The following is a 27153-nucleotide window of genomic DNA, read 5'->3' as shown; positions in this document are numbered from 1 at the left end:
AAGGAGGTGCAGAACCTGTAGCATACGTGACGCATCAGCACAGTTTGAGAGTATTGGGGTTTTTCATAGGGAGACAAGGCAGAGTGACTGCAACGAAGTTTTGCAAGGCTTTGTGACCTGAGGCTCCTTACATCCTTGTCATCTCTAGAGCCTTTGTAAACAAGGAGTACGAAAGTACAATTGTAAATGGAGCCACTTTCATACTAGTTTAACTTAGCATGCTTACTTTGCAATCACATGCTTAAAAGCAAGCGTAGAGTCAATTATTGCACCTTTGCTCATGGATGGTAACATATTTAGTTGTGCTAACTCTAATGTTGTTAATATTTTAAGAAATCTAAAAAGGTAAAGGAAACTAAACCCAAAAAAGTAAGATTTTTGTAGTCAGAAGAATAAGCAATTCTTGGAAAGCACTGAAACTGCTTGTCACTGGCCTCTCTTCTTTGCCCTTAATCTCACTAAAAGGAAGGCATTTTTGTCCTGGAATTCATATATTGGGTATGTTTTTATAATTATTAGAGTGGATGGTGCATTCATTTTCTGTTTTCATTTAAGACTGATACATCCCATGAAATGCTGGAAGGACTGACATAAAGATGTTAACCAGCTTTAAAATCTCTAATGTTTTAAAAAAGGGGAGAGGAAAGGCACCTTAAAAGAGTAATCAAACACTGTATTTGTAACTGGAACAATTTGTAGTGGCATGTGATACAGATTTCCAAGACTATAGCCTGCCTTTTGCACATTATGATCCAGCACATGAAATGCAGCTGGGAGAAATCTCTAAATAATTCAAATCTCAGCCTGAGAAGCAGAATTTACTCATCTGATTTTCATGTTATTTGATTTGTTTGATCAGAAGAAATGGAAATCAGCAGCGAACTGTAACCAAATCTTCTGAGACTTCAGTCTTATACCTGTTGTATAAAACTGTGATTTTGAAACTTGCGGTGAAATAAATATTTACTTTTGCATTTGCATGCACCTGGCTAGATTATACTTCATATGCTTTTAATAATGCAATATCTGAACACCTGAAAAAGCATTAAGGTGTTGCTTATGCTCATAACGCTTCATCCATGTGCATATTTATACATGCGTATTTGGATCTGTTGAGAGAAAAGAATGTGGAACTGGATTTAGCAGACCTGTTCCCCTACCTACCAAAGGAACTCATTTAGGACACCTTTTTCAAAAGCAGTGGATGACTTAGGACCATAAAAGCCATGGAAAATCGATGGGATTTAGATTCCAAGTAGAGTCAGTAGAAAGTTTTCTGAAGAACTTGCTTTCTCCATCCCAATTCCCCTTGGAGATAACAGCCTTGAAATCTGGGGTAATGATTTCTTTTTCCCTCCTTTATTTAATTTGAGAAGTGATAATATCAGGCTATTTCTATGCTATGCAATGCTGTTCCAACATCAGTCACCCAATCTAATCAGCAGTGTGCAAGTACATACCTTATTTTATATAAGCAAATATAGCAATTCAAATGAAAGCTCTGCTACCTGCAACTCTGCTAGCCTCCGTTTACACACTTAGTGTATCTTCTGACGGTTTCAAGGCTGCCATTGTTTTAGTATAACCAGGATTTAGCTCACTGTAGGAATGCACTTTGTAGCACCAGCCATCCTTTATAACTCAGTTGGGTATTAAGGCCATCTGGAGGAATAAATAGGGAGAAATTCTCCTTCCTTCGGCCAGGGCAGCAGCAACGCTGATCTTAGAAGGAATTTTCAATCAACCAAACTCAAATAGCTTTTACAAAAGAGTTCTATTCTGTGGAAAGATAATCTACATCAAAAAGCCTCACGTTTAAGGGAGTGGGCGGTGCTGGAAAATGTGTATGCCCTTAAAACCCCTCTATCTATATGCTGGACCTCCATGTGAAAGATGACTGAAGAAACTGCCCTTTGTATTAACTGCCAGTGGCTCAATAAGGTGAGACAATGTTGCCTTATTTTGTCTGCAGTAAAGAGGAATCTGTTAGTTGAAGTCACAGCAAATTGGTAATAAATATGTATAAATAAAAGCAAATCCTTTTTAGTCCTCTCATGCTATTTAGTTCTTAAGTTTCAACACCTATTACAGAAAAATAACAGAAAGAAGAGCTAGACTGTTTTACAAAACACAATGTTACAAACAGGCTTTTATGATCACTCTCTTTTGTGGTGACTTCTAAACTGCATAATCTAACAAGTATCACAGGATGACTCATGAGCTAAAGTGATGAAGTTTCTATATTGAGCACAAAAATGTCTCTAGTACTGTTTTGACCTATTCTTATTATAGTGTATCCTGATTCAGTGCTGGCGGGATTAGAAGGATTTTGCAAAGAAGTTCAAATACTGCAGGTGAAGTGTATATGAGTTACAGTTGCAATGGTTAATGGTTTGTCTGATGAAAGTGTGTCCTTTACTTATGGAATGTTTTCCATAATGTTGAATTAATAGATCAAATGGAAAAAGGATGAAATTCATTGCTGTACAGATGAAGCATAAAGCATCCTTTCACCAGTTCCTAAAGTGTAAGAGGTCTCTTTCACCCTTGTACTCCAATTTTACTCCCATTAGCATAAATAGTTACTTTAGCACCGGTTTTTGTGAGGAATAGAATTGAACATTTCCAAATGTTCTCTTATTAGAGATGTTGTTCAAATATTGTCCAGCATTTATGCTACTGGAAATAAATAAGTTCATCATTAAGAGTAGCATTCATAATTCTAGCCACAAATAATTGTACTCTGTAGCTCATATATTGTGTTTAAGGTCTGCATTTTCATGCCTGTTAAAATTACTATAGAAATTTTTTTTTTTTTTTATTCTCTCCTCCTTATCTCGATATAGCTAAGTGGAACTAGTCAAACTTAACTCTTGGTTAGTGCGAGGATTATTCAGGGGTATTGAAAGGAAGAGTAACAACTCATCCAAGCAAGAGAGTTAACCTAGAAGCATTGTTAAAAATCTGCAAACTGATATCCTAAATTAAATGACATTATTATGAATTGAGTAAAAGTTGATTAAGCGTTTAAAATTGCTTTTGAAAAAGTCATTAGATTAGAACCACATTAACACAGGGCAGAAGACATAGTTGGACTTGCATTAGCTGCATGCTGACTAAATGAAATAATACCAAATTGTGTCTGCTCTCAGAGCACTGGAAGAAATCAGTGTACTGGCATAAGCTGTAGATAATTAATGCAGGTATCCAAGGTGACTTTCTTGAATAAATTGTGTGCAAGCAGGGTGTAGTGTGCTGCTTCAGAGAAAACTCCATGGCAGCATAAAGAGGAGCATGACGACTATCTCTTAGGTGGTTAGAAGTTTGAAGGTCTTGGATTCCATCCAGTTTATGAATCCTAATTTGTCTGAGCTAGAGGCAATCTACAGTCCTGAGCAGTTCTGAGCACTCAGTACAGAAGTAGTGATGTTGTAGTCAGGGAGATGTCCAGCATGAATGTTAAGCAGGTGCTGAGCAGTGATCCCAGCCTCGCTCCAGTCTTTACCTAAGCTGTTTAGCTCTTCAGTGAATCTTTGAAACCATTTTATTTCTTCATTTTTATTTTATTACACATCATTGCTGGGGATGTGGGGGAGACAATTATGAATGGAAAACCTTCTTCTTTGGAGGCATTGGCAAGTATCTTCGGTTCTTATTTAGAATATTTGAGTGAAAGAATAATGGCAATTTTTCATTACTTTCTCATTCAAGTCTAACGTTCTACCAACTCTAACTTCATTCTTTCTCATAAGTCATGTTATTCTTACTTGGATCTGTGGATTTCTATGTTGTTATAATAATCCATTAGACTTGTTAAAGAAAGTGTTTTATCATTTAAAAAAAAAAATCCTAAAATTACACTAAATTGAATCAGTGTGTCACTGTGTCATTGCAAATGACAATATATAATAGGGAAAGAAGACATTTATTTAAAGCTATAGCATAGCAGTATAGTCCAGTGACTTCTGCTATGTAACTTTTTTTCAGTAATAAAGTGGTAGAAGAAATACATTTTATTTATTATGCCAGAAGAACAAACAAAAGCCTTGATCATATCAGACTTCCTGTTGCATGGGTGTCTTTCATGGAACATTTAGGAATTTGGAAGCGTCACGCAATAGATAATTATGGAGCTTTATGAAAGGGATGAAGGATATTCAGTCTAGCAGATAGACTTATAGTGTGAGGAAAGAGCAATGTACCACAAAATATTCAGTGATGCTAGAGTTTTTTTCAGAGAAGAGTTACAGTGTGTCAGTAAATGGAATAAAATGATATTGTCTGATGTTTGAACAAAGCTTTTCATAAAACACTAAAGAAATTGTTAATTTCAAGAATGGTCATCCATATGGAAATAGCTGGGGTCATAGTGTGCCTAGTATATTAAATGATATGACTTAATGTTATATGCTGTGTAATGGTGAATAAAGTTGCTTGCTAGAGCTGCGTCCCAGCTGCTATGGAAAACGTTTCTCTGTTGTCTTCGTAAGCTAGCGGGGTTCTGTCTCATGAGATTTCTTCAGCGTTTTTGCACAGCCTTTAAATATCAACATCACTATTGTAGCATTTTGCCCCTAAGTGAATAGTCTGGATGAATGCAAACTATATAGATTACTAATTCATGTAGTACCCATGATAGTGAATCTTTTTCATTTCAGTTTAGCATACGCGTCATTGAAAAGACAGAGAGGGGGAAACACAGCAGACAAAATACTCCTAACCTTAAGCCTTTTACATATTATTCAGTACCTTGGAATATGGAGGGGAAAAAGTACACAATATACTAAACGCTGCAAAAACAGCAAGTGATCAGTTATGGCTTGTGACCATAATTCAACTATTGATGGAGAGATTTGGTAGAAAATTTGCCTAAGTGCCTCTGAACATGTGGTTAGAAATCCCGGCATTTTGTGGAATACTGGATTGCGTTAAGAAACAACAAACAATTCCATGAATCCCTTGCCTTTCTACTACGAACTGATTTTAATATAAACTTACTTTCTGTTCATCTCTTCTTCTTCATTTAGTGCAGGTCTCTTTCTTTCAACTGCAATAGTCATTGCAGCTCGCAGTGAAGATGGTAGATTCTCATGGATATAAGAAGCATATGTTATGGGCTTACTCTGTCATCTGTTTTATTTCCAGGAGGATGCAGTCCCTCTCCCCCCTCTCCTCATTTTTTTCCCCCCTTTTATTCTTGTGACCCTTACTACTGCCTACAAGTTTTCAAACTCTAAACAGAGATCAATTAAAATTTAGGGTTGCGGCATATAAGCACTATGAGGTTTTGACCCAACAACATGAAAGATGGTAAAGAACAAAGGAAAGAGTTTCTAATCAAGAGAGATCGTTCTTGGACTGCCCTTGAGCTCAGTAAACCAGAAAAAAAGCTTGTTCACTTTTCCTTAGTCCATATATTATTTCCAACAAACTCTTATGTTTAATGATAACAGACCAGTCCTCAAAGTAACTCCTTCAAATGAGAATTCATAAAGTACGGATTGTGTCATGTTTAAAATACCATTTGTCAAAGTTTATCCTATTTCAGCTTTAAATCTGAGAATTTAAGCACTCCAGTCTAATGAAGTCAGAATTCGTGATCTCAGTGAATGAAAATTATTATAAGAATATCTTTAATTCTTGTTAATAGCTACATAACAGAGAGCTAGCCTATCTGGATACAAACGTATGCTAAGAGTTTTGTAGAAGCCTTTTCTCCATGTGTTTACCTCGCTACTTAGAGTGAGAGAAGTCACAATTTTTCCCTGATACAGATTACTAGAAACGGCATGTTCTTCTATCAGATAAGCCACAGAACTTCCTGCTTTATTTTCTGACGTCAGTGTCTGTTTTCAGCTTACTATTGCTGCCACTGTGTCTAACTATTATTATATTTTTATTTCTAAACTACTAATTTAAAGAAAGTCTTTCCTCTTCCCGCCTTGTCCCTCCATCATAATCTTTCCATTTTCTCCCAAGGGTTATATGGTATCACTTGCAATTATCTTGCCTATTATGAATTGTGAATTCCTTGAAACAGGGACTATACATGGGATTTTAACAGCCAACAGGGATTTACAAAGTTCAGTGCCAAATCCTGCAGTTAATATATCTTTTTATATATATAATACAGTATTGGTGCTCTCCAGAGAATATGTGCTGATAATTATTTTGATCACATAACATTGACTAATGAGACACTACTATTTAGAAAAATTATGTAGACTTATGTTTAGTAGAGACGTTACTTGTTGTATTTATAAATTTAATATTCCATAGTCATATTTACTCATTAAAAAACTAATGATATTAACAGCACCCAGGAATGCACATTAAATATATTGTAGCATTGTGCTGCATATCCTGAAAGGTGTTATGTAGTAATAATCACAGAAATCCTAGATGAATAGTCTAAGATTCTTTGAGCAAAGGCAGAAATAATTTCATTATGCAACTTATATTAATGAGCTCTGAATTTTCTTTTTTTTAATAAACTGAAAAATGAGGAGAGCAAAAAGTCCATGACTTTTATTAGTTTGTGGACTGAGCATATAGCAATAAAACTCAACTGTGGCTTCAGCTAGTAGACTGTAGCCTTAAATTTCTTTACTTCACTTGCTTGTTTACCTACAAGTTATAGCGAATTTCCTGTTATGTCCATATATTATTATTCTTCTGTTCTCTGTTACTATACATTTTCTATTTTTCTAATATATTTTGAAATAATTCTAGCAATGCCATTTATTTCATCACACTAATCAGAGGTTAGTATTCAACTATTTGAAGAAAAAAAGTTGCAACATCTTAATGCAGAAATTTCTAGTGTGTTTCCCAGTGAATGTTCATTTGCTCAGCTATTTTAGTCCAGATTGTGGAGCTCTTATATTGGTGAATTTACAATAGCATGAGAAAATACTTTCATAATAATAATGAAAAAATCAGTCTTTCTATAAGTTTTTAGGCAATTATCTTATGACTTCAGTGACAAAAAAAATAGTGCTATGCAACATCTTTTAGAATATGGTATCTTGCTAGCTCAAATATCACAGACAATTTCTAGAGTGTATTAATTTCTAACAGTTATCTTTGCCAATTAAACTTATAATCCCATCAAAAAATTAATCAGGTTTGTTTGACCAAAGGTTATCTGGTAGGAATTATGTTTCAATCTTTTGCTTCTCCAGCAGAAATTCTTTATAATCTTTCTGTGATTTTCCACATGATTGATTTCACATTAACAACCTTATAGCTTCTTGTACCTTTCAATATCAATGCAATACTGGCAATTTTCCTGAGTTATGGAGTTTACCTGATGTTCTGGGACTTTTTTTTTTTTTTCAAACCGTTCGTCACCTATATCATTAATTAGTGCTTTATGGATTATTGGGGGCTAGTTACTGCATTTTCTTATAGAACAGTGTTGATGTGTAATCTGTTTTAGCCACTGTCTTCCTTGGTTCCTGGTGGCTGTTAAAATACTTAATAAATTTCACATGTTATGAGCACATCTGCCGGCTTCCGAACAGACAAGGGAAGTCTTCGTTGACTTTGCCTGCAGCTTCAGGTTTCTGAGAAATTTTTTGCTTGTTTGAATCAAGTAAAACTTTCACACTCCAGGGAGTCCTTTTAGTGTCGACCTCCTGTGTATTAAAGAGCTAGCTAGGTTTCAGAAGAGATGAGTTAGGTCCCTTTGTGTGTGTGGTGGGTTTTTTTTTTTTTTTGAATACTTAAATGATAATTACACCCCTCCTCGTTATTATTCATACCACAGTCTTGTACGTTATTTTGATGTGTTCCTTTATTTTTCTTAAGACTTTTCTACAGTTTTCAACTTGAGGTTTCGTATTGATTGCAAGCTATATTTTAATTGCTGCTTTTCTTTTTCTAATTATTATCTCTGTCACTGAACTAGGATGAGATTTTAGCTGAACCAGTCTTCCTTCTTGATTGTGGAATTTTCTGCCCATCCAAAAAACTTACCAAAAAAAAAAACCTTTGTTTTTTCTGCATCCTGTTTCTTTTTAGTAATAATTTCAGCCTCAATGTTACAAAGTAGCTTTTTCTGAATTCCCAGCTTTGAATATGCATGTGTATATGTCTGTATGTAAGGTTTTGCTTTGTTTTTTGGCCATTTGACACTGTCCTCTGCTTGTTCATAATGAATGTAATCACATCATGACTATCACTGGTTTCTAGTCAACACTATCTTCTAATCCAGTGATTAATTCAAGTGGTAATATGTAGTATCTTTTCAGATATTGTTAAAGCAGGAAGACTCACAAAGGAAAAGCTAGTAAAAGAGAACAGCTGAAAGAAAAAAAGTGAAATTATACTTCTTAATTGTGTCATGGTCTTTCAGCCTAATTGCAGCATTAGTTGATACCATTTAATTAGATCAAATGATAGAGGAGATCTGAGATTTTCAAATGGAATGGTAATTATGCATAAATAGGAACATTCTTTTAAAAGGATTTATAATGGACAAGCATATTGAAACACATAAAATGCATTAGGATAGGAATATCAAAAGCAAAGTTTTCAAAAGGAAAATTTTGCAAAATTAGACCTGTTCTGTAATTTTTAAGTAGTGTGAAGAACAAATGGGGAGAGGTGAGGCTCTAATATATGAAAATTTAAGCACTGCTGTCAATTTTTGAGTATATTTGCAAGATAAAAATGGCTTTTCATTAGAAGACTAGCAAGATTTTGTTCTCTATATCATTGAATGAGCTGTGATTATATGGCTGTGATTTAGAGCCCACTGATAGAGACAAATTATTTGTAGCAGCTGCAGGAGGCTGGAAAGCTCCTAATCTTGAAGGTACTGTCAGTGGCAAGAGGTCCATGCAACATGGACTAAAATCTGAAGCCATTTCTCTGTTGCTACTTGATCATCATTCAGGGCAACCAAAAGAAATCTCAAATGAGGGAAAAGGGGTTAAAACTGATAAATGTACAGACCACATTACAATCTGCTCTAAGGAAAAGCTTGAGGTAATGGAGAGTTCCTTTGCAGCAGAAAAGCAGGGAAAACTCTGAAGATCTCACAGGAGTCTCTCTTGACTGGGAAGACAAGATTTGGGTCTTGTGTTATGGTCACTCTAATGAAAAGCTATGGTATAGGAAATAATCTCAAAAAATCATACCAGGAAATGTCTCAGCTAACCCTTAGGTTTTAGTAGTATTTTTTTTTCCAGCACATTGCCACTGCTTTGATTTAATTTTAGTATGTAAAAAAAGCATTGATGAAAAGTGGAGGAAAGGCAGAATTTGTAAATTCCTTTACTACCATTTTATGAAGTGCTCTTTTTCCCTGGAAGCTAATAGCATGGAGTTTACTTCCTGCTTTGTAAGACTGCATCCCATGAAAAAACTGAATGCACGCTTACTAATTTTCATCTTGACCTTGGCAGATTATACTTAGACAATCAAAGTATCTCAAGTAGAAAAATGTACACCTACTGTAAAGGAAAATGATTTACTTATCTGCATTAAAAAAAAGCAAAGCTCTTTTATACCCTAATTTCTGTTGCATGTGCTGTATGTAACTTGGGCTTTGCAGGCATTTTAAAAAAAAAGCAATCTTTCCTGCCACCCAGGCACTGAACCATGAGAGAATCTCTAACTGGCAGGTGTTTTTGGAAAGGGCACTGCTTCTTCCCCCTGTGTGATCATCCTCATAGCATTAAGTTTGACAGGACAGAAAAGCCACTTTTCAGAATCACTCAAGGAGGAAAGTTTTAAATTTAAATGCTAAAAAGACAGAATGAGTTATTGCTTGTTGTACACAAGAGACTAACACCACGAACAGTTACCAAATCACTCTTTACTCTGCCCTTCCATGCCCAAACAGGAAGGAGTATGGAGGGGAAAAAAATCTCAAAGCAGCAGCATTTTCATGTTTGTTTTTATCATGGCCACACTTACAATAGTATGTTTCAGGATTAGTTGCGTAAGGTGTCTCCAGTCACAGCAATGGTATAGATTAACAGCTAACTTTAAAAAAAAAAAAAAAAAGCAACTTCTTCCTTCTCCATCTCCTTCCCCATTTTTTTATATATAAATATATTTATATTTATAACTATATGTATAACTAGCACTTAGTTCTAGACTGATTTTCCTCTCATTTTCATTTGCAAAATCCAACAAGGGAGCTCTGTGTACTAACAGACTTGTGTGGTTTTGTGCAGCTCTGCCATGTTAATACTTTATTTTGAATTTTTAATAAGAATTTGTATTAGCTCAGTTTGATAATCAGCTGAAATCTTTACTCTTGCAAGTAAAGACTTCCATTAACTCTGTGGAAAGCCTAATGGTGCTAAGTGCTTGCTAGGAGAAAAGCAGGATTGTGCTGTTTGTCTACCAGAACAACTGTGGAAAAAGTCTTGTTGAATTTAAAGTAGCACATATGTTACAGTAGCTGTATATTTCTAAAATAGGAAAAGATACTTAAAAAAAACAATTTTATGATTCACCTAGAAAAAGATTCAGTAAACTTATGTATATGGAAAACAGTTACTGTCCTTCACTAAGTAACCTTAGGGTCTGGCACTTACAGTAGCTAAAATAGATATATACCTATACCTAGTCATGCATCAGCAGACTCATTCATGCCGTGTCCTCTTGCTAATACCAAGGCCTTCATTTACTTGTAATAAAATGCATTGTAAGAGTGTGTCCACGTACAAAGAAATGTTATGTTCTGATGGAAAACTGTTCCTGAATCTTTGCGTAGAAGCTAATTTTTGCACAACTTGAACTACTGCTAAAACGTAGATGATACTTCAGTTGAATTTGTTCTGTTGGGATCTTTTATTTGTAAGGAGCACTCTCAGAATTAAACACAGATATTACTGCGTGGCGGTAGCCTGCAAGTGGTTTCCTATTCAGTATAAATTAGTTACAAATCTTCTTTTATATGTTTATGGTGCACGAATTTAAATTATAGTTATTCAGAGATATGTTTTTTTTTTTCATTCAATGAAGGAACTGAAATACGTCATGGAATAACTAATTGTGATGAGCATGCTTTCTTCTGTCTGTTCTGTTATTTTCTTTAGTGGGAGATGATAAATGGTCTGTAAAATGCCCACAAGCTAGTTAGAGCTCTTGGGCAGATGTTAGTAGCTATCAAGAACTTGGTGAAAGTTACTCAAATATATGCTTTATTTGCATGTGTTGTGCAAAGTTTATAACAGGAGCTACACACAAAGCTAAACCCTGCCTTTACAGTTAGGTTCAACCATTACTATCAAGTAAACAAACTGAAAACACAGCAAAACTCAGATTTAACATAGTAACAGTTTCTAGGTATTGCTACTTACCCCTGTGATTTTTTTTTTTTTTTTGCACAGGAGTTTTTGATAGTGAGAATTGTAAAGGCATTAGTTGCTACTGTCTTCCAGGGGAAGGTGTTGCTTGGAAAGGTTCTGCAGAGTGGAGGTAGAGCCAGTGGCCGCTGTTTGGAGGTCAGAGCCCTCACCAGGGCTGCTGGGTCGTGTCCCCGGCCCATTTACACCGCTGACAGCAACCAAAGTCCTAGGCGCATGGCCTGACAGAGCATTAGGCTATTAGGTGTTTGAAGGCATTGTAACTGTCACAAAATTTTCACAAAGTTCTTAATTTTTTTCCTGCGGAAGAGTAGAAACCAATGTTTAAACCTAAAAAAAATAAATAAATAAAATGGTATTCCTATTTTCTGACTAGCATTAGTTACTGGAACACTGAGGACTTTAAAAGCTTATCACCAACACTTTGTATTGCACCCAGCAGCTCTAATTTTCATTTCAAAGGAACTTTGCCTATCAAGAGTACCAAAGATCTCAAAAAACCCTGGGGATAATTCTTAGTCAAATAGCCCATTATTCACTCATTCCCCAACCCGACTTGAGCAAATTTCTGTTCTTCTGTGATAATGAACTAAACTTTTTACTGAAGGATTATGTGTAGCAGAAAGGTAAGGCAGGAATATCTTTGAATACTCAGACTTAGGCAGGGTAAAGCTTTTGTAAAGGGTGCTGAAGGCTAATGTTTTCACATGAGGTAAGTATGCTTCAGAAATATAAACAGAGAAGTCATCGTACCCATGATATATATTCATGCTAATGTAAAAAAGGCCATTATTATATTATAAAAAAGGATATGCAGACTCTGTAATCACAAGCCTTAACACACCTAAGATCTCAATTTATCAAAGTTCTTAAATCTTTGTCCAGAATATAAGTATGATTTGTCTTACTAAGTAAGAAGTTTCAGAGGTTTCTGTGATCAAAGGGGAAATAGTGATGAAGGAAAACAAGTGATAAAGCGTGGTAATGAGCATGGGCCTTATTAGTTGCTCATTATACTAGGTAACCTTTTTTTAGATTTGTTTCTTAATTGCATTTGGAAGGAAAGGGTAAAGCATGCTTATCTTTTGCGTAAATAATTTCCATAAGGTAGGAGCCTGAAGTGTGGTTTAACTAACAAAGGATTGCAGAGGAAAAATACACAAAATTGATTAATGGAAAAAAAATTCTGTAGAATTCATCAGAGATCTCCCACAATAGAGCTTTATCTAAAATCCTTTAATGTGAACTACCCAAATCTAACTAAATGCAGGTTAAGAAAAAAAAATTAGTAAATTAAAAGTTTAGCAGTCATTTTAGCACTTGTTTTATCATCATTTTAGGTCTGCTCTTAAGCTGCTTTTAGAGGAAAAAACAGAATACATAATAGGAAGCTATATGGTATTTATATGACTCTTTACATGCTTTAAACTGAAACAAAGGTGGCTCCTCAGAAGGGGTTAGCTCTGCCTTTAGTTTATCATAGTGTTAAACAGCATTGAGATTTCAGCAGTATTGCTCCTTTTTACTCAAACTGTCCCATGGGTTCAGCATGGGCATTTTGAAAGCTAGGTGCTCCTTTCTGAAAGAAAAGCGTATTTCCTGGTGGAGTTGAAGCGACTTGCGACAGCAGCCCCTTTGCCATGCATTATACATGTCCACCCTGCTGGTCTAAGTAAATAAAGGATTTCAATCTGCAGTGTTCTTATTCTTGTTTTACACCAGGATTTCTGCTCAAGATGTAAAATGCAGTGTTTGAATAATTAAAAAGCCTGTTTCTAATTGTATGTCTAATCTTCCCTTTGAAATTATGTTTTGGCTCCTCGTAGTCATTTTGTTTTCTTGGGAGGATCTTCTGTTGCGCAGTGATTGCTATACAGATACAAAAGCTGTTGCAGATTAGCTCACTCTAGCTACCCCTATGCTCTGCAGCTCTCGGGTGAAAAAAGAGACAGCTTCTGCATGTTCCTCATCAGGACCTTTTCCCTAGCAGTGCCTGAAGTACGTGAAATTCTGGATGCTCGCAGTAGCCTGGAGTCTTTCCCACAGATCTGTTGCAAGGAGGAGACGTCCTTCCTCCTGTCCAGGCAGCAGCTTGCATTCAAGCAGCGGGAGCCAAAGATATTCAGTAGGTTAAGGGAGAGATGAAGGAAGGCTTTGATGGGATGTGCGCTGCCAAGATGATGCAAAATATGATAACTTGTGATAGCTTGTGAGAAGTTTTGCTTGATGTCTTCCGTGGTACCTTTTCTGCAGCAGCTCACTGTGTTACTCCTTTACAGACCTGGGGCAGCCAGTCCCAGGAGCCTTACCCAGTTCCTGCTCAGAGCTGCCTGTGCCAGTAGCCCAGGACTTCTGTGTTTCTTATGGATGGCCCAGCATTTGTCAGGGTTGGGTGGGCTTTGCGCTCTGTTCTGTGGCATACTTCCTAGTCTCCTGGTACAATAGCTGGATGATACTCTGTGATGATTTTATCTTTTTGACAGTTTCTACTTTTGCATATAAATAGGCCTTTTCAGTAGAAAGGGTGATTGTGTTTATGACTTTTTAAATACAATTGCTATGGAAAAATAACTTGTAACAACTTAAATGATCTTTCATGATTCTTTCTGTAAAATTGTTTTGTCACTTATATTTGTTAAACATTAGTGTTTAGACTAATGTAAACTAGTCCAATGATTACTTTCTGTAATCAGTGAATTTATTTATATCATTCTTATTTCATAGCTTTTATATTCAGGGAGTACTCAGCCTCCATGGAATCATTATATACAAGACAGCCAGCAAGAAAGTCAGTCTATAAAAGGCAAGGTTCCCTAAGGATGTAGGTGCCAGAAATTGGGAGAGTTCCTTACATCCTTACCTGCAGGTGGCTTGAACCCTAAGTGCCAAGCAGATTGCAGATCTGCTCCTTTACATGCGTAGTTCTCCCTCAGCCCAAGCACCTCTGCACCCAGGTCCTGCCAGGTGCGAATTAGAAACTCTCCACCAACATCTCTTGAAAAGTTTAATGATATTCTCAAAATGCTGAATGCTGATAGCTCATGACTACTGCAGCACTGGTTGCATATAAAATGTGTCTGCAATGCCTTTCTTCTGATGTCAAGCTGGAACCTGAAGTGCTAGTTGTTCTATTAAACATTTGAGCATGACTTGATGCTTTTCCTTACATCAGATTTATAACTTAAATTCCATGGAGATTGTTATTTTATTTGGGCATGAAAGGCAAGAGCCTCCAATATTCCTGTTGGAACCAGAAGGAAAAATCTTGATTTCTCTTCTGAGCAGGATTCATCACATCAGAAACAGAGAGGAGGCAACACTGAAGTCTGTCGGTTAGGCTATTTGGTTCAAAGCAGAAAGTTGTGATGTTTTATCTAAGCAGTTTCTGATAAAAAAATGTAGAACCATATTGAATGCTAGAATGACTTTTCCTTCACTTTTTTTTTGTTATTTTTTTAGCTCTACTTTTTCCTTCAGCTATCGCAGCGGTATTTTATCTATTTTTTCCATTTCTTAACTGGAGGAGTTTTTAGAAACTCTAAGATCATAAGGCAAAAGTTTTCTTTTTCCTTGTTATCGAAGAGGCAATATGAATTTTTTTTTTTTAACCTCCTTTCCCAAATGATTCTTGAAATGTAACAGTAAAGGGGGATTTTAGATAAACAAAAATAATACCCCCCTTAAAAAAATCATTGTTTCCTTGGTTCGTCTGACATGTTTTGGTTTTCAACAAACTATAGATTTCCCATAAACTAGTCTAAAACTGACCTGTGTTTATGAAAGAAAAACAAGAAAAAAACTTTAAAAATTTATCTCTAAGTATTTTAAAAAAAAGCCATGAATGTGGATTTTTTTCACTTTGGAAAGCCTCAGTACTTACTGAGAAAAAATATGAAAAGGAAAAAATATCAAAATTTGATTTATCAGTGATATATTTGTTGCTTGGCTTTATTTTCTGTTATGGTAGTAGGTAGATAATCTAAAATACTCATGTGCATTCCACAGCCATAGAATATAAGAACACATAGAGTTGAGCTAGTAAATTTTCCAAGTGGCCTTCTGTGTTTAACCTGCTGCAATGGCAGCAATGGAAAAGGCTTTTAGAAATAATGAAAACTGAAAGAAAGCTTTGGAAAGAATAAGTGTATGTAAAGACTAAGTGTATGTAAAGAAAACTAAAAGATAGGTATCAACCAGCTAGGTTGTTGTTATTCTACCAGTGATATCAGATCATTTTGTTGTGTTCTTGCTTTGCTCTTGAACTGTGTTGGCTATAAAGCAACATTACATGAAAAGAACAGAAGAACCAATTTTTAAAAACTTATAAAAGCTTTAAGAAAAATAAATTTTGTGAAATAGATCCAGATCCTTTTACATTGCGTGAGCTGGTGCTAGACTTAAGAGAGAACTTCAGTAAGTTACTTAAGTAAGTAGGAGTCTGCAGAAAACCACATTAAAAATATGTACCCATGGCTAGATAATATGTAGTGCAAACATCTTTTCTTATGATGACTATGTGCACCTTTGATTTGTTTTGGTGTTTGTGCTTTTCATTTGTATCAAAAGTGCACCTAGAAAATTGAAATATTTCTAGGGAATCTTTGTATTGGTTGTCCTAATGGTACACAAAAAACAGTGAAGATAAATCTGAATATCATTAAGGATTCAGAGGAATCCTGTGGTAGCTGTTTGGCCCCAAAGCGTGTGCCAAGCAAAACTTCCAATATAGAATGCGCTCTCTTTTGAAAGCGTTGCATTCCTGATCCTACGTTCCCCTCTCAAAAAAGGAAGAATTGTCATGTATTAAAATATTTAATTTATCCATCTATCTGAAGGATAACTTCAGAAACTACTACCTGGATTCAACTGTATTTTTATTTGTTACTGTATGCATGGCCATAAATGTGACTGAGAAACTGCTACCATATCAATGGCTGTGCGTAGCTTAAATAATACAACGTTTTGTGTATGGGACAGTTTAGAGACCACTACATTTATAATATGAATTAGCCTCATTTTAAATGCATTAGTTGTGCATTTAGGTCTATGTCATTAAGAGGAAGTTAGTCAGGACTATGCGATGTTTAGGCACCGCTGATGCGCCACTGGACCCAATAAATCCCAGTAAATTGGAAGAGATTTTTGTTGCATTTGCACAAATCACTTTCTGCTACTCAGGGAAGCAGCATATTTAGTGATCATAAAATTCTAAGAATTCAGAGGATATATTTGATCATTGTGCCTTTTCAAGAATATTTTCTCATATGCTTGGAGTCCAGTCCGGCTTCCAGGCTTAGAAGCAGACAAGCCATCCTGCTGCAAATATCCGTCTCAGATGTTTAGAGTGATTCAGACGCAGAAGATTCTTAGATTTAGAGATTCTAAGTTTCTGTAAGCAGCTATTCCTCTAAGGGTGGCCAGATAGCCTCAAAGAGGACAGCACTGTGAGGTAAGGAGAGTAAAATAGTAAGATATTTGGGCACTGGAGAAAAGATGTACTGGAAAAACTTCTAGTTACTCAGATCTACTAAAATGTGTGAGTAAAACCTCTCCAACTGATGGTTCTGCATATACTTAGGAAATATAGACAGATAAAGATTGTCTGGCTTTTATGTAGATCAACAGACATCTGATGTAACAAGCTGTATGTCATTTGTAGCAATAAGAAAGGCAATTTCCATTTCATTCAGTTCTGGTCAGGGTATTTCTATAGCTATGTGTTTCACTTCATACAAAGTATGGCATTTAACAGGCCTCTAAGTGGTATGTGTTAAGGATACCGCTAAACAGCTTCTCTAAAATCATTGTAATTGCATTTTCCATGCTTACTGAATAAGAGGTGTATTTGTAAGGTCTTCCTTTCTGTGAAGTTTATTTAGAGTGAATTTTCATGGCAAAATCGAGATCCTACTGAAAGTACTTGCTGCCTCAGTATATATCTTGGTGAAACTCCCTGCAGTATCATGAGCTTTGACTGTCTCCACTCTGTGTGAATCAGGTTTCCTCTGGTTGATTTCTGCTATTTGCATTATAATAGTGCACAAAATAAGCCCAGTATGTTCCAAACACAATAGTTTCCTTTTTCTGCTGTTTCTTTGGTCTGAAATACACATTTCCTGATTTCAGCCTTTCTGAGGGATTTTTTAACAGTGATTATTCAGTTTCATTGCAATTTGGAGAGAGATGATCTTTCACACGTGCTTGCTCACTCCTCCGTGCACCCACAGAGGATGGAAAGCGTAGTAAATCCTTTTTGCTTATATTTGCTCTTGCTGTGATTTGAGTGAAGCACTCAGGAAAATCTCAGTCATCTTGGTTTTCTTTATGTACTGGAACTATAGAATCGTATAGGAAAGGAAGTCAGGCTTTGCAATTTATAATTTGATACGAAGCACTTCAAATTAATGTAGACGATGGGAATATATACAGACTCTCTAATAGCATTACTATAGTGACATGTTCAATCCATTTAACACTTTCTGCGGTGACCAATGATTTGTGAGAGCTGGCAAGCCTTGTCTTTTTTCCCTCACAGTAATCCTTGCTATTGATCTCAGAAGTCTGCTTCAGCTGAAGTAAATTGACATTTATATCACTAACATAGCAAGAATAAAATTTGAGGGAGTTTATAGCAATGCCCTCAAGGGCAGCAGTATCAAATAGTATAAAGGACTTTAATCTCACTGCTCAAACAGAGAGGAGGGAAAAGCCCCGTTCAGCAAAGAGTTACTTTGCGCTGCCATGTTATGCTAGGTGCGATAATATTTTCCTTGTGACTGATTTAAGAAATTTAAATATAAACAAACTCATGAAGAAAATCTAATTGAGCAAGATATAGTGGTTAATAAGGCCGTGGGAATAATGTCAATGCCTAATAAGTGTTGCTAAGCTCCCCGAAACATTCAATTTCTGTTTCTAAACATGAACAGTAAAACCTAAGTAAATGCTGGTTGGATGTTCTGAAGACTGTACGGTAGACAAATGTGTATGTACAAGCTAAGGATCCTCAGCAAGTCTGCAGTGTGCAGATAATTAATTCTTCAGTTCCACAGCCCAACTGAAACACCTAAATGTATATATCTGGCTTGGGCTGAAGCAGATTTAATCCTTGGGGGAGGTGTAGAGAGCGTTTTGTTGACAGGAAAGGTAGAGGTTTTTTATGGAAAACAAAATCTGAGGAAGAACAGTTTGTGCTTAGCAAAAAAAATCCATTTGATCTAGGATGGGATGTTACATTTTTAAGTAACGGTATAAAAAGCTAAAGGAAACAAAGAGCTAGATTCATAGCAGCGCTGGAGTCTTTTATCCAGTAGTCTAGTTATCAGATCAGTCATCTCGGATGCTGGAGGCTGTTTCAATTCTCTTTTTCTCGAGAAGGCTATAACATTGCCAGAGATATTAATTTGTAGAGTATGAGGAAAGAAAAAATGAGGGAAGAATATTCCACCACATTGTGCAACTCAGGCAATTTTGTAGCAGGTGGTAAAGAGAGAAGTGGAAGACATAATAGAATTAGGTCTCCCATGACATTATGTTTGGTCTTGTGAACTGTTCTTAAAATGAGACCCGATGAGGAGTCACCACTTCTAAAAATTTGACTTTGAAAATAAACATGTGAATGGGTGTAATGCCACGGACCTAAATTCGTGATTAGTTTGTCTGATGAGAAGAAGCAAAAGTTTATTAAATATTACTAGCCAATTAATTAACGAAATCCTGAGTTTTAACCAGCATCCCCTCCTCAGGAATCTGCATTTAATATGGTGCTGGTGTGCAGTTCAGACCTGCGTATATTGTATTTGTTTGTCAGATACTACGATGTATTTGCTCTGTTCTTTTCATTCTATTTTTAGGCAGAGATTTATGACACTATTTTTCTTTTGTCTGACAGTTTCTATCTGATTATTCTAATATCGACCTTTTACAAATTGTGCCTGTCCACTTCTCAGTATTTTATATAATGCCCTACAAATTTAATTCATATTTAGGTAGAGCCAGATTTTGAACCCATCAGTCATATTGATGAGAAATTTAGATCTGATTCAAAACGTGCTCAATCCAATGAAAGGATTCTCATTTATTTCAAAGATTGGCCCTTTCTTGCCTTGCCAGATCAGCTGCCATCAGTGGGGCTACTCATGAGCACGATTCTGTACAAGCCGTAGTGAGTGATTCACAGCTGGCTGTAGTTATTTGTTTAGTTCAGGTATATTGGTATTAAATTCATATGAATGTACATGTGTGAATGTATTTCTGTTTAAATGTGCACATCCAGTTTATCATATTATACCATTGTATGTGTTGCAATGCTCATAAGCTACAGGAAAAAAACATCAGTTTTTCCAAAATTACATCTGTAACATTTGAACTGGATAATTCCAACCCCAGGCGTAATTCTAATTTTGTAGTGGCTCTAAATGCAAGAATGTATTGAAACAAAGATGACCAAGTAAGCTTTGTCAAAAGTATTCTCCGTCTGAATGCTAAAATCCAACATTGGCAGTTTTACCTCCTTCAGGCATATGTAATTTTATACAAATATAGAAATTCAGACTAATCATCCTTTCTAAAAAATTTCAACTGATCTTTGTTTTGTCTCTTCCTTTGTTGCCTCCTAAGAGCTACTAGCACTGAATTTGATAATGCTGTGCATAGGTGGCTGGCTATAGTGATTTCAACAGCATTCATGCTTTACAGGAGAATGGGAAAGTATTTTATGAGTGGAAAAGCTTAAAGCGAGCAAGATGAATAAGCAGATTTTGTTTCAAAGGTTGGTAAACAAGAGCCTGAATATGGGGGGGAAAAAACCTCCTGAGTGTTACACAAACTTGCATACATGTACTGCCCACTAAGCAACTCTCCCTCCCCCCAGGAAATTGTATAATTTCCATTTATTTATTTTTATTTTTAACTGCTTTTTATTTCAGAAGATAAAAGCAATGGGGGATACGGTGACACAGTCTGACCTCTAGCCATGGCTTAATATTAGATTCTGAATTCATGGATGTTTCTTTGGCATGATTGCCTTTGACCTCTGAAAATAAAAGGTGCATTGCGGCTTACAGTTTAGTTTATGGCTGTTAATAAAAGGGATCTTAGAGGAATGGTCATCTGTTCTTGGCACCTGACTGGAATGCGGGAGATATTAGCTACTCGTTATTGCATGACCTTGCTTATTTTCACTGCTCCTTAATTCCCCTTCAGCAGAACGGTGGAACAGTTCCTGATCTTTAGCCTTCTGCAGGTCTCTAACCTTTTTATAACCTCTATGACATAGCAGTAATTTACTTGTTCATGATTAACTGATCTTCAGCCTCACTGGTTCTACCTCTTTTCCGTATATCTGTTCCCATCAATAGGATGTGAAGAGTCAGTAGTCTTTTACCTCAAAGAAACCACAGAAATAACAGAGGAGAAATGTCGTAGCAATAGTGAAGAAACAGAGTTTATAAAAGCACATTTTTTCAGAGTAATCATATGAAATTTGTTGGTAGGAAAATAATTACTGGGAAACTACAGTCACAGGTTATCTGAGTGGTCACCTGTGGAGTGACATTTCTGCTAAACTGTGTGTTATTGAATCTATTCGTAATCTTGTAAAACATATCTCACTGCATAGTAAGATAACATCATTTTCTGGTGATATTGAGTTATTCATGGCACATACTGACCAGCTGCATAAAATCTGATGTTGATCGATAATAAAGTGACATATATGGGCGAATACAATCCTGACTTTTCATACGTCGTGGTGAGTTCTGAATTAGCAATTATTACTCAGGAAAGAGACCGGATGTTGTAACAGACGGGTCTATAAAAATGTCAGCTCAGTGCTCCATGCAGTTGCAAATGGAGAAAATGCAATGTTAGGGATTCCTAGGAAATGAATAGCAGGTGAAACAAATGTAATTAGGCAGCCTTCTTGAATGCTACATGCAATTCTGATTGCCAAAGGATATATTAGAGTCTGGAAAAATAGAGAGAACATGACAAGGACAATTAAAACTTCTGGAACATAATCTATGTAAGATTATGTAATCTATGTAAGGGAGGGAGAAGACTGATGGGAAGTATAACAGAGGTCTATAACATCATGGTGGCATGGAAACCGTAAACTAGGAATGATAGTGAATTAGCTCAGGACTAGGAGGTGTCAGACAAACGCGGCAGGAGGGGACAAGTTCAGAGCAAAGCAAAGGAGATAGCCAGGCACTGTGTTGTAGGACTACAGTGCAGGACTTACTGGTGCAGGATGCTACCGCCCCCCAAACCAGACTCAAACTTTGAGAAGTAGGGCAAATCCACAGTAAAAAGTTCACTAGGCACAGTTGGACAGTGAGATACCATCTCAGGCTCTGCGTTCCTGAACTTCAGGTTGCTGGCAGCAGAAAGGTGTTGTCTGCTCCTGGACATTCACCACTGGCCAGCTAGCTACAGGATTAGTAACTGGGCTAGCTGAGCGCAAGATGGCCCTACCTGTGCTCTTAACCAGGTCTTCATTAAGCTGTTATGGAAACAAACAGAAGCTAAATCTAGTATCTAACTGATACCATCATTGTTATTAAACTCACTGTAGCTATTGTAGAGTTGTTCTTGGCAGCTTGTTAAAACTGTTAAATAAAATAGAAAAGCATTAATGAAAGTTTGTCAGTAAAACCTTTGGGCAGTGTGACTACATGATTCTTATTACTCTGCTTTAAAGAGAGAATGAAACTTATTTACATGTTTGTCCCCATTTCATACAACAAACTAAACCAACATATTAAAATTGATTACCAGTAGGCCGTGGGATTACCCTGGAGCTGAATGGCTTACCTTCTTATTGTGCTAAATGTAGAAAATACGTGCAATAGGAAGCACAGGGCTATTATCTGAAATAGTTCCCCAGACAGTCAGAGACGTTTTGGGAGAGAAGTTTTGCGGATCATATGACAATCCAACAGATCAGGTTGTGCTTACTACTATTGCAGGAGTTTAATTAGGGGAACAGCAGATTGCCATAATTTTAGCCAGCAGCACCTAGGGAAGCTGGATTAATAAGGAAAAAATGGTGGTGAAAGTATTAATTGAAAAATATACCTCAGTGACACTTTCACAGCATGTGACGTATGGTTGCACTGGGAAAAGCTAGAAGCAGAATAGGCAAAAAAGTTGGTGAGCCATTAAAATGTGAGACAAATACACTGAGCAAAGGGATATTTACTGTTTTGCACTCAGTGAGTGTGTTAAACTAGAGGAAAATCTCTCAGCTGCACATTAGACTTAGTAAAAATTTTCGCACACAGAGTAATTTGAATTTTCAGCTGTCCTTTAAACAGTGGCTCCATACTTTTCATAGCTGAGCTTTTCTTGAGAAAATTTCCAATATTCAGTAGGTCATTATATTCCACACAGCAAGTATTTGTCTGCTAGACCTTACTAACTGAGCACCATGGCATGTTTCATCTATAATATGGTTGTGTCTCAAAGGCGGGGAACCTTGCTTTTTCATAAAGCTGTTTTTAAGAATAAGCAAGTTTGTCAGGAACCAACTTTTTACTTAAAAATAATTGTACTCTTCAGCCTTTATCCACAAACATGTTTTCTTCTGTCCAATAACCAGTGTTCTTAAGTAATAGCAAGTTCATTTACCTTCTGGGAGGGGACAGTTGGTTTTGACGAGGTTCAGGAGAGTAAAGAAACTGGTAAGTCTGTGAGGGGACTTGTTGCTGGTTTAAGCTGGGGGAGGAAGATTACTACTTAGAAGTATTGTTGCATTCAGATGGACTGGTTTCCATTCGGGTGAGTGGGAAAGAGTTCCGTAAGAAAAATCCTCCCCCCACCCCCCAAATTGGAAATGTTAATGAAAAACACAATTCCCTAAACTAGATAAATTCTCAAGTGTGATAGTCTCCAAGGGGAATACAACAGACTGATGATTCCACTGATAGTTCCAATGGAAACTAAATATTTCTCAGTTATGTTGCTTAAGCATTGAACCTGTTCTGTCTGTGCAATTGCCTCAAATCCCTCAAGGTTTCTCCATCATGGTCTGTCACCCTGGCTGTCACAACTGTATGGCTCCCAGGATGCGAATAGCTCAGATTCTGCTGAATCACTGGAGTTATAGTCTAGCAGAGTCCTGCTTTCAGGGTAGGGTAAGAACACAAGACCCCCAAAGAACAGCTGCTCTTTACCCTGACAGTACAGGCAAGGACAATATCAGGCTAATTGTCCCAGAAGGAAATGTGTCAGTGCAAAGGTACTGAAAGAACGTGTACTGCAGTGAACCAATAGAAGATGCTTCATTTTGATTTTCTCATATGATTTTCAGCTGAAACTTTAATAATTTCAGTTTCTTAATGCAAAGAAATCAGACAAAACTTTCCCAGTAAAGCTGTAACAATTATATTTTTTTCACAGAAAATGGCAACGTGAAGTCTGAACGTTATATATTTCAGGCTTGAGGAGGAGGCCATAAATTACTTAGTCATTTGTTTATTCTGAATTTGTCATGAACTGTACATATTCAAAGATGAGAAGACATGCTTTTCTTGACAAAGAAGTATAACCAAAGAATAAGATAGATGTGTGAAGGCAGTTACATGTAATTCACACCAAACCTTGGAGAGAGCTGCTTTTACTGGGAACAAAACATATACCATGTTTGCTGCATTACATTTGTGCTACTGTGATAGAAAATATACTCATCAGTATATAATGCCATTTGTCTTGTAATTCTCTTATTCAAATATTGGTGAAAGGAGGTGAGATTTTGTAAAATTTACAGTTATTTAAGATTTTTAAAATAAAATTACGATTTAGAGCCTGGGAATATAATGCTTTTACATCTGCCACTGCCCGCTGCTGCACCGGAGTACCTTGTTCTTTTTTAGGAATATTTCAGAGCTTAGTTATTGTCATGTTGTCTAATGAGAAGAAAAATACAGGATTAAGGTTATTATTTCTGTAGTTTTACCCACTCCATTTCTGTAGTTTTACCCACTCCATGCTAATCTATGTTCTAGTTCAAAATTAAATTCTAACTGCAGTTTGGAAATTTGTCACGCAGTCAATCATGTTGGTATTAAAAAGGCATTGTTTGAATTTCATTGACTGGTGTAAGTCTGGCTTGAGTAAGATTAATTGCACTGGTTCCAGAAACAATAACTTCTTTTTGAAAATATGGGTTGTTTATGAGCCATGACTTAAAGGAAAACATATAGATATAATAAACATGAGAAATTAAGTCAACGTGTATTGTTTTATCTCACTATCGATTGGTTTAGGACACTCATCCGATTCTGCTAAGTATTGGTGCAGGCAGTGTGGTTTTTTTACAAATTAAAATCTAAAACTTTGGATAAGAAAATTCATTCAGTTGAGAGCTTTTTAGAAATCAGGGGAGGAGAAAATATAAATAATTTAAAAAAATCATTCAGTAATTACCTTTTATTAGGAGTATTTTCACGGAACTAGCGTAAATATATTTTACTATCTGCTTATGAGTTTGTATATACAGAGCTACAGCCCTCTTTTTTCTTCCTCTTTGTCCTGCTTCCCTGAGTTTAAACACCTAAAACTACTAGTCTGTATTATTTATGTGCAGAGGAAATGATTCAATTTCAATTGAAATGCTTCAATGACATTCCTGTGTCTCAAGTATAACAGAGGCTGGTAGAAATAGGAAGGGTTTCTATTATCAAAAATTTAAAAGCATGAAAACAAGGATTTTGCAGCACGAAGCTAGTTATCCCAGATGTCCGCGTGAGCAGCAGTTGTAGGGAGTCAGCGGGAAGGGCTCAGTTGGCGCGGGAGCCGGGGCGGGCGCGTGGCCCGTGGCGCCGGCCGGGATCGGGGACAGAGCCCTGCCCTGGGCGCGCGGGGAACGGCTGTCAGCCCCGTCCAGGGCACAGCCGTGGAGGCGCCCTGCGAGCTGTCGCAGGCCCTTTTCTCCCTCCTCACACACATCACGCCTGGGCCACGTGGGATGGCCCCGGAGGAGGTGGGCACCGCAGCTGAGGGTGCCCGCCAGGCCCTGACTCCGCTTATCTCGCTTGCTGCTGCCCTGGGTCAGTGCACCCCCTCCGAGGAAAAGTACAACTTTTATTTTTCCTAGGTATTCTGAAAAACATGATCTCTTTCAGAACGATTAACTTTTTCAATATTCACTTGTGTTATTTTATCTGAAACGTTTCACTGCCCGTCACCTCACTCTGACTCCATGCCCTCCCCCAGACCCATCCCTGTTCACTTCTGCGGCGCGTCTGACCTGTGCTCAGGAAGTGAGAATAATACCTGAGAAAAGGAGCTTATTCAAAGTGCTACTCAGCCACGTCACTCCCCGTCTCGTAAGAAATCGCAGTAGATTGCTTGTACTTTGGGCAGAGTTTTTTATTATTGTTGCAGTAGGGAAGAAATGTTTTAATGTACACTGTAATTTTTAGCAGATAATAGTAAATGATTTTATATCCCTCTCTATACAAGATTTGCTACCTGCATATTCAGCAGAAAAATGGGATAGCAATAAAAGTAAATAACACCACTTAGAAATCAGTGGAGTAAACTGAAAACATGAGAGCATGATTCATTCAAGAAAAATAAATAGTATTTTTATAAAATTCCTTCACACTTTATGCCTTTAAACTGTGGGATTTCGTGACATATGAACATCAATAAAGTATTCTCTTTATTTTTTATTTTTTGTCTTATGAAGGAAGGAGAATCTAAAGCGAGGGGGAAGGATAGCAGGCTAGTATATGTTATGAGTTACGTATTTTGAACCTCAGAAGAGTAAGGGATTATGTCTGGGCAGAAAGAAACTCGGTATGAAAACAATATAATTCCCCTCAAAGGCTGGGTGTCTTCAAGGTTCTTGATTACGAAGAGCAAAACAAAGCTGAATCACTGAATAGAGGGGGGAAAAAAAAATATGAAGCTCCTACTCTGCTTTGCTCTCCAAGATGCATGCGAAGAGGGGGGTTACTTCTGACTGCTAGAACAGTTTAGTATTACTTAAAATTACCCAGTGTTCCCTGACCTTATTTATTTTTAGCAGGGGCAAAAGCCTATAATTGGTTACACTGTGACTTGTGCAGATATTAATTTTCAGGAACTGAAACCGAACTTAACCTCCAGCAAATGCCCATGTAACGCAGAGTTGAACAAAATGCTAGATGTTTTCATACATATTTTGCCATCTAAAATGCATTTTTCCAGGATCATTTGAAATATTGTGGTTCATTTTCTCACCTTTTCATATTTGCTATCATTTCTCTTACAGAAACTGACATTGTATTCTTTTTTGACCAATAAAAGCTCCATTTGTGTCTTTGCAGAGCTTGCTCTCGTTCCAGATGGGCGTATTAGAAGTCAGGTGGTTTTGAACCTTTTGGAAGGTTCAGCGAACAGGCAATGTTCAAGGCAGATGGCAGACATTTTAGAAACAACTTATTTCCTCTGAATAGGTGAGAATAGGATTGCCAGTTCCAAAGGAAATTTGGTCAGAGGTAGAAACTTTGCATGTATGTATGATCTTTATTTGCCTTCTGTGTTGACTGTTCCATACTTCCTGGTTGTCAAAAGGAGGTTTTCCCCATTGAACACAGGAAAAAATCACGCTTTTTCCAGTCTATTTCTAGTCAGGCTTTTTTTTAGCTCTCTTTTTTTTTTCATGATTTTCACCCTAGGCTTGTGCTTGCCTACATAATTTCACTGTTGTTTTTTGTGCCACAAATGGGAGAAGGGAACAGGGGAAATGCCAAGCTAAGTTCAGGTGTCTTATAGCAATGGACCAGGTTATTTTGGAAAAACAAATAGGATTGGCAACAGAAATCAGTCCTCG

The sequence above is a fragment of the Struthio camelus genome, chromosome Z, assembly GCF_040807025.1.
Source record: "Struthio camelus isolate bStrCam1 chromosome Z, bStrCam1.hap1, whole genome shotgun sequence".
Lineage (NCBI taxonomy): Eukaryota > Metazoa > Chordata > Aves > Struthioniformes > Struthionidae > Struthio > Struthio camelus.
The sequence above is the reverse complement of the archived record's forward strand: the minus strand, read 5'-3'. Positions refer to the sequence as shown.